Source organism: Malaya genurostris, chromosome 3, assembly GCF_030247185.1.
Source record: "Malaya genurostris strain Urasoe2022 chromosome 3, Malgen_1.1, whole genome shotgun sequence".
NCBI classification, from domain to species: Eukaryota; Metazoa; Arthropoda; class Insecta; order Diptera; family Culicidae; genus Malaya; species Malaya genurostris.
In genome coordinates, this window is record NC_080572.1 from 82,372,523 (window position 1) to 82,380,434 (window position 7,912).

Here is a 7,912-nt window from a genome sequence, read left to right on the forward strand (position 1 = left end):
TTCTTGATCTGGGTTTCAACGGATGTATATAGATAAGTAAATGGTGGCAAAAAGTACTCAACAGTTTTCAACATCGGATAAATTTCACAAATCGGTTCGCTTTAGGACCATCCAAATACAAAACAAACTATGAGAAGTTTTTCTCCACTGAGTACGTAAATCTACAAAAAAAGGCGGATTAGTAACGTCACAAACATAACTGGAGGACGTGAATACGAATAAGAATGATAATCATTCGTATTAGTTGATTGTGTGATTGTGTCGCAACTTATACTAATTGGTGTCCAAAATTGTAACGATGCATTTATATAAAAGATTGATTTATAGGCGACTAATATTATATATAGGCGGAACAAATGAGAGTAAAAAAATAGCAACATACAGAATGTTGATGTAGATTATCTCATTTCAGACTTGCCTATTTCAGAGAAAGAAATTATCAAAATGCTTTACGGGATTCATTTCTAGTATTCAGAAGGGCCGAATTGTGGAATTCTCTACGATATTAAACACTGTTCGGGGCATTTTTCTCGCGCGTGATGCAGTAAAATGCTAACTTTATTCGCACTCGTTTGGTGCGAATTTTGCACAGCAAAAAGTGCACAAAGATAATCAAATTTTTCTAGATTAGCATTAGTTATAGAGACCGAATTATTCTAGATTTGCAATGAACTGATATTTTTATCTCCGGTTTGCAATCTTTATAGTTCTTTAGATAACATTTGTACCCATTAGAAGGGCTGATTTTGCATAATTTTTCCCATTGTTGTCCACTTTTCGTTGTATTTTGCTCCAATACTAACGACCAGCAGCAGAATGACATAATCGATTTTCTTTGAAGGGAAACTGGCTCTGCGAGCGTCCCGCAAATGATTCAATACTGAACTGAAATCTTGATACTGGAACTGGAACTAAGCTCCGGACCTGAACCAGCCGGAATGATGCACTTGCTATACTTCCTGCTCAATCAGCTGTAAGCTACAACTGCAAATATATCAAGTGTTTACATTTATACCTACCCAGGTACGAGAAAGGCGTCATGAGCTTTCTTCTTTGATACTCGTGGATACCAAACATATCAGAAAACTTTACTTTTGAATTATTTGTGCTTATGTCATACAGCCGAAAATGTTATTATAAATTGATGATCATTTTTCCGATGGCATATAGCTAAAATTATGTTGATACGTTGGATACAATAACAGATAAAAACTGTCCCAGAAAGTATGGACGCAACAAAAAATCGCTGCCATTTCGCAATGGTTCAGAATCTGTCAATTTTTATGGCTGCGTCCTGTTATGTACACTCTTCTCTAACCACTTGTGCAGTTTTTTATTCGTTTTCATTAGTTTGTTTCGAAATGCGTGGACTTTCAGCAGAAAAACGTCGAAAAATTGTGTACAAATGATGAACAGAACGCGGACTGTTACTGAGAAAGATAGCAAAAATGGAAGAAGTAAGTAAAAAAGCTGTGCGAAATTAAATCAGGAAGTTCGGCGAGGATAACACCTTTGACGATAAACCGAAAACGGGTCGAAAAAAGGTCCTGCCAACACTCAGTTGGATAAACGTATACTGAAGGCGTTCGAGCAAAAGAAGGAGGTTTCAGTTCGGGATGTGGCCAAAAAAGTGGGCTCTTCGAAGTCAAATGTTCTTCGTGCTAAAGAACGTTTGAATCTTCGAAGCTATAAAAAACAGAAACAACCAAAACGTAGTCCAAAACAAGAAGCATCGATCAGGCCGAGGGTTCGAAAGCTGTACAATACGATTCTTGCTGGAAATTTGAACTGCATAATCATGGACGACGAAACCTATGTGAAACTCGATTACAAATCCTTGTCGGGACCACAATATTATACGGTGCGAGAAGGGCAAGTGTTAAAACAGTTAGAGACATCGATTGAAATCGAAAAATTTGGTAAGAAAGCTATGATCTGGCAAGCAATTTGTAGCTGCGGTAAGATTTCGAAACCCTTCATCACCACTGCTTCAATGAACAGCGAAATATACACCAAAGAATATTTACAAAAACGACTTCTACCCATGATTCGAAGCCACAAGGATCCTGTTTTCTTCTGGCTAGATCTTGCTTCTTTCCACTACTCGAAATCAACGATAGAATGGTATACTACCAAAAATGTCACTTTCGTCCCAAAAGACATGAATCCACCAAATTACCCACAACTTCGACCAATTGAGGAATTTTGGGCATTAACGAAAGCACATCTTAGGAAACATATCTCGGCAGCCGAAACCATTCAACAGTTCGAAAAAGATCGGAAAAAAGTGTCAAAACTTGTCGCCAAGAAGTCTGTACGGAATTTAATGAGGAACGTTCGCAAGAAGGTGCGCCAGTTAGTCTACAATGGCTAAGTAGCAAATGTTGAGAATAATATTCTGTTGTTGTAGTCTAATATTATCAGTATATCGAATAAAATTTGAATATCTTCATTTTCCTTAGCTGTTAGGATTTATTTTCTTACTGACGGCTTTAGTTGCAACTGACTCATGGTAGTCTTTGGAAGGAATGGAGTTGCTGGGCGAAGCACTCTGGAACCAGTTAGCTTCTTTTATCTACTCTATGCAGTGTCTTGTTAGTTTTGCTCTGAGAGTAATGATTAATCAACTCGTAATGAGATTGAGCAAGGTTTATAAGTGTACACGAGTTTTTCGGAAATACCTAATAACTAGTATGGTTTCTTTGCTAACTTTAAGCGTATCTTAGACTATTTACAATTCAAATCCACGAAGCCAGCGAAAGAATTTAAGTAGTCCTTCCGTTAAGTAGGTGAAGCAGAAACAATTTCCTGTTTATAGGCCACTCGGAGGAGATCGAAGTAGCCAGCAATGGTAGTTGAAATTAATTTGAATATTTTAAAAAATTAAACTCCGAAGAAATCATAACAGAGACTAAAAATTTGAATACATTAGTTCGTTTTTCGTTTTGCATAACATAGACGCTACACTATTCAAGAGGCGGGTAGGGTCTAACACTTTTGAACAATCATTTATTTTTTTCTTTTCTTATGGTAAAACATTTCAAGAATATTTTGTCAATTTTTCAAGACTATCAGAATAAAACTATGAAAGTTTCTTATCTCATACTGCGAAAACGCAAGAACTCGGCAAAATAAAAAAAAATCAAATCAAAACATAGGGGTCTAGAAAAACATCTATAACAACTATGTTTTTTCGGCTTCTGATAATTTTACGCTGAGATACAGTGGACTCTTCAAATCAAGGTTTCTAGAACGTGTCCTCGAAAACACTTCTTCACCAACTTGTTTCTCAGTATTTTTACACGAAAAAATTACAAATGTTGTTCGAATGATGCTTTGTATTGTGCAAAACATGAATTTATTATTATTATTATGAAAAAAAAAACTTTCGAAACAGTTGGTCCAATTGATTTGATGTCTTCAGCAATGTTTTATATAATTACTAGAGCTACATGGAGAAAGTATACACTGTAAAAAATGTATTATTTTAATTTTATTTAAAAAAATGGAATTTAAACATAGGTTATATTGATAACTGAGAAAGATTATTGCATTCCAGATCAAGATAGAGGAAAAAAATTAGAAAAGTTTTGGTCTTTAAAAGTGAAGAAAAAAAGGTTTGAAATATTTTTTTTTATTATTTCAGGTCCAGTTTTATGATTTTTACAAATCGAAATAAAATTGACTTAGCTATAGGTGTTCAAAAGAGGGTGTAGAGGGGAGAGCCCAGAGTTGCCAGATTTAAATGTGACAACCTTGGAAGAGCCAGTTACTAGCCAGTAGAGATTCGGGGTCGTTGATGGGTATCTTAAATCTTCATTCACTTTCCAATCGTCATCGTCGTTATTGTTTTTGATAGAAGACGTCGTTGTTGCAGCGCAACTTAGAACAGAGACTTTCCGATTGGATAAACCACTTTTTTTATCCGATATAAGGCTGGTTAAAAAATACCTTTTGGTGAAAGAGAACCGGTATAAATTAGCTAGACTTTTAGTTATAAATGCAGACCATCTAAGTGACTAAAGACTGTCCCAAAAAGTATGGGCGCACTTTGATTTCGCTGTAAATAATTCACAAGTGTTAGATATTCAAATTTTATTCGATATACTGATAATATTAGACTACAACAACAGAATATCATTCTCAACATTTGCTACTTAGCCATTGTAGACTAGCTGGCGTACCTTCTTGCGAGCGTTCGTCATTAAATTCCGTACAGACTTCTTGGCGACAAGTTTTGACACTTTTTTCCAATCTTTTTCGAACTGTTGACTGGTTTCGGCTGCCGAGACATGTTTCCTAAGATGTACCTTCGTCAATGCCCAGAATTCCTCAATTGGTCGAAGTTGAGGGCAATTTGGTGGATTCATGTCTTTTGGAACGAAAGTGACATTTTTGGTAGTATACCATTCTACCGTTGATTTCGAGTAGTGGCAAAAAGCAAGATCTGGCCAGAAGATGTGGAGATCCTTGTGGTTTCGAATTATGGGTAGAAGTCGTTTTTGTTAACATTCATTGATGTATATTTCGCTGTTCATTGAAGCAGTAGTGATGAAGGGTTTCGAAATCTTACCGCAGCTACAAATTGCTTGTCAGACCATAGCTTTCTTACCAAATTTTTCGACTTCAATCGATGTCTCGGACTGGTTTAACACTTGCTATTCTTGCACAGTATAATTTTGTGGTCTCGGCAAGGATTTGCAATCGAATTCACGTAGGTTTCGTCGTTCATGGTTATACAGTTCAAATTTTCACCAAGAATCGTATTGTACAGTTTTCGAACCCTCGGCCTGATCGATGCTTCTTGTTTCGGACTTTGGTTGTTTCTGCTTCCTATAGGTTCGAAGATTCAAACGTTCTTTAGCACGAAGAACATTTGACATCGAAGTGCTCACTTTTTTTGGCCACATCCCGAACTGAAACCTCTTTCGCTCGAATGCCTTCAGTATACGTCCATACTTTCTGGGACAGTCTTTATTTTTGTTTTAAGATAAAAATGACTATTTAGAAGTTTTTATGTAGGGTTCATAATTATCTCTAAGATTATTGATTCAAGAGTTCAAACAATTGATAGATTATCGGAAGCATTCATTAGATAAGAACAGTACATGTCTTTGCAGTTAGTGCTCGAGTTAGTGTTTTGTGGAATTTATCAGTATAAGAAAGTATGGAAGGTAACGTTTTTCAGTTGCTTAACGCAAGACACCCTGAAGACAATCATTCCAATCTCTTGTTAAGAACGTTTATACCGTTAGGGCTCCGTTGTTCGAAATGCATAAAACATCGGCAATCCGAAAAACCAATTTCCTTTTTAGAATTGCCTTAGGAATTATTCGATTGTTATAACCGAACACGAAATTACCTAACAGAACCTGTACCGTTCCACTAAAGCAACTAGAAAGACTGATGTTTCCAAATAACAGTACCTTCGCACGTGCATCTTACGCAAAACCGAACTTCCTTCCGTACTTGGAACACGATAATTGTCTATACAAAAGGAATACATTTTCCGGTCACAGTCTGTGGGTCATGCAGGAACAGGGCAAGAGGCACGGAACGGTTGCAAAAAAAAAAACAGAAAGAACCTTTCAAATTGATAGATTCCGTTGTACGACTAAAACAACTTCTTTGTTTTTCGCTGACGTCCCCCGCTTGAACGCCTCACGCAGAGCTTTTCCACGTAAACCCGGAAGAACCAGTCCGCCGCGCCGTCGACCGGTGCTGATGGGAGTGATGATCGTAAAAAAAGCAGCACGCCTGTTGATGACAATGCGGACCGTCGCAGTTCTGGCGAAACAATCGGTAAACTACGACCAATCGATCGATCAAGCAGCAGTCGGACAATATTTAAGTGCGATTCGGAAAAGGAAATGCTGAATAAAATCAGCGCGTGCACAAATATAGTGCTGACTGGCTGTGCCAGCAAAAAGGAAGTACCGGTCGTTCATGGGTGACGTGAATGGATAATGAGGGAATTATTGGGTTTTAGTACAGGTACTTGACATACAGATTACAATCATCGAAGCTAGGTCTGTTCGATTGCCTGCGCTAGTGAGTCCGATCAGTTCGATGTAATGGATTGGTCGCTGGAAGCTTGAAAAGGGTGTTTGTTTTTCTAACAGTTCGTTCAAATAATAGCTAATATACACTAAGGTTTCTTTTTACACGGGGGTTACGTACCGTGTAAAACAAAACCGTGTTAATTGCGGAAGTCGTGCAAAAAAAAATCGCGTGAAAAATTTCTTCTTCTTTTCAATTCCGAAGTGTCGATGTATAGTGAACACTAACGATCCTTATAGTTATTTTTAACTAAACTGAGTGGGAAGACATAGGTATTGTATGAAGATCTATACACGCAGCTTCAGAATTAAAGGGGAAGAATCCGGATCAAATTAGAAAGTTTCAAATGTCGTATATAATCACCGCAATTTTGTTAAATTTTACTGATTTGTTGATTCTTTTCGGTGAGAATCAAGAAAATCTTCATTTATTATTTTTGTACAGCATAACGTTTCGGCTTACTGTTCTTCAGCCAACCTCTGAAGCCTACAACATATATTCATCGTCAGTATTTACATACAGTTTACAATTTGATTGGATACAGTAAATGTAAGTTGATTATATTTTTAAATGGGTTCGACGAGAAGGTTTTAAATTTGATGATTTCAGTCAACATTGAACCCAAAACCCAAATCTCATGGTCTGCAAACTAGTGAAAATCACTAGCCAATATAAAAAAATAGCTGATGAACAAAATATTCCTGAAATTGATGTTTTCATATTAAGCACCCTATCTCCGAAACCAGGAGTTTGATCCGAATGAAAATTGGGACATTCTTATGACTTCTTAAGAACCCATCTCCGAGAAAAGTGAGTGACATTATTTCCACATTTTATGCATATCACCCACATATCCGGAAGCGGAAGTTGAATCCAAATGAAATTCCGGAACATTGTATGAGACCTTAAGACCTTTTATATGAATCTAAGTTTGTGAAAATCGGTTCTGCCGTCTCCGAGAAAAGTGAGTGACATTATATTCACATTTTTAATGCACTATTTCCATATTTTTGGTGCATATCAGCCTATCAAGTTAGATACAATTGCGAAATTTTGTTTGGAACCATGAGACCTTTAATTTGAATCTAATACCGTTTTCGTTTTTGAACCTAGACGCGGGCTACTCTGACTCCGAGTAAAACGAACACGTTTTACGCGCCCTAAACAACAACTCATGAAAAAAAGATAAAATAAACAAACTCGGCTGGATGCGTGGTGCGACCCGAAAAAATTTTCAGAGCGAAACTACGCGATTGGAGTCCGCTCTAGAGCGACCTCAGGTTGCTAAAACAAACATATTAAACGTTGTTTGGGCGACTCTGGGTCAGCTTTCGGGCTGCTCTGATCAATAAACGAAAACGGTATAAGTTTATGAAACTCGGTTCTACAATCTTCGAGGAAATTAAGTGATAATAATTTCACATTTTTGGTACATATCTTCCTGTAATTCCGGAACCAGAATTCGGATCTAGATGATATCCAGGAAATTTATATGAGACTATAAGACCTTTCATTTCAATCTAAGCTTGTGAAAATTGGTTCGGCTATCTCCGAGAATAGTGAGTGACATTATTTTCACTTTTTTGGTGCATATCACCCTATAATTCCGGAACCGGAAGTCGGATTCAAATGAAATTCAGGAGCTTTGTATGAAATCGTGAAATCTTTCATTTGAATCTAAGTTTGTGAAAGTTGGTTCAGCCATCTCCGAGAAAAGTGAGTAACAATATTTGTCACACGCACGCACACACACAGATACAGACACACTCACACACACACACACACACACACACACACACACACACACAGAGAAGAGAGAGAGAGAGAGAGAGAGAGAGAGAGAGAGAGAGAA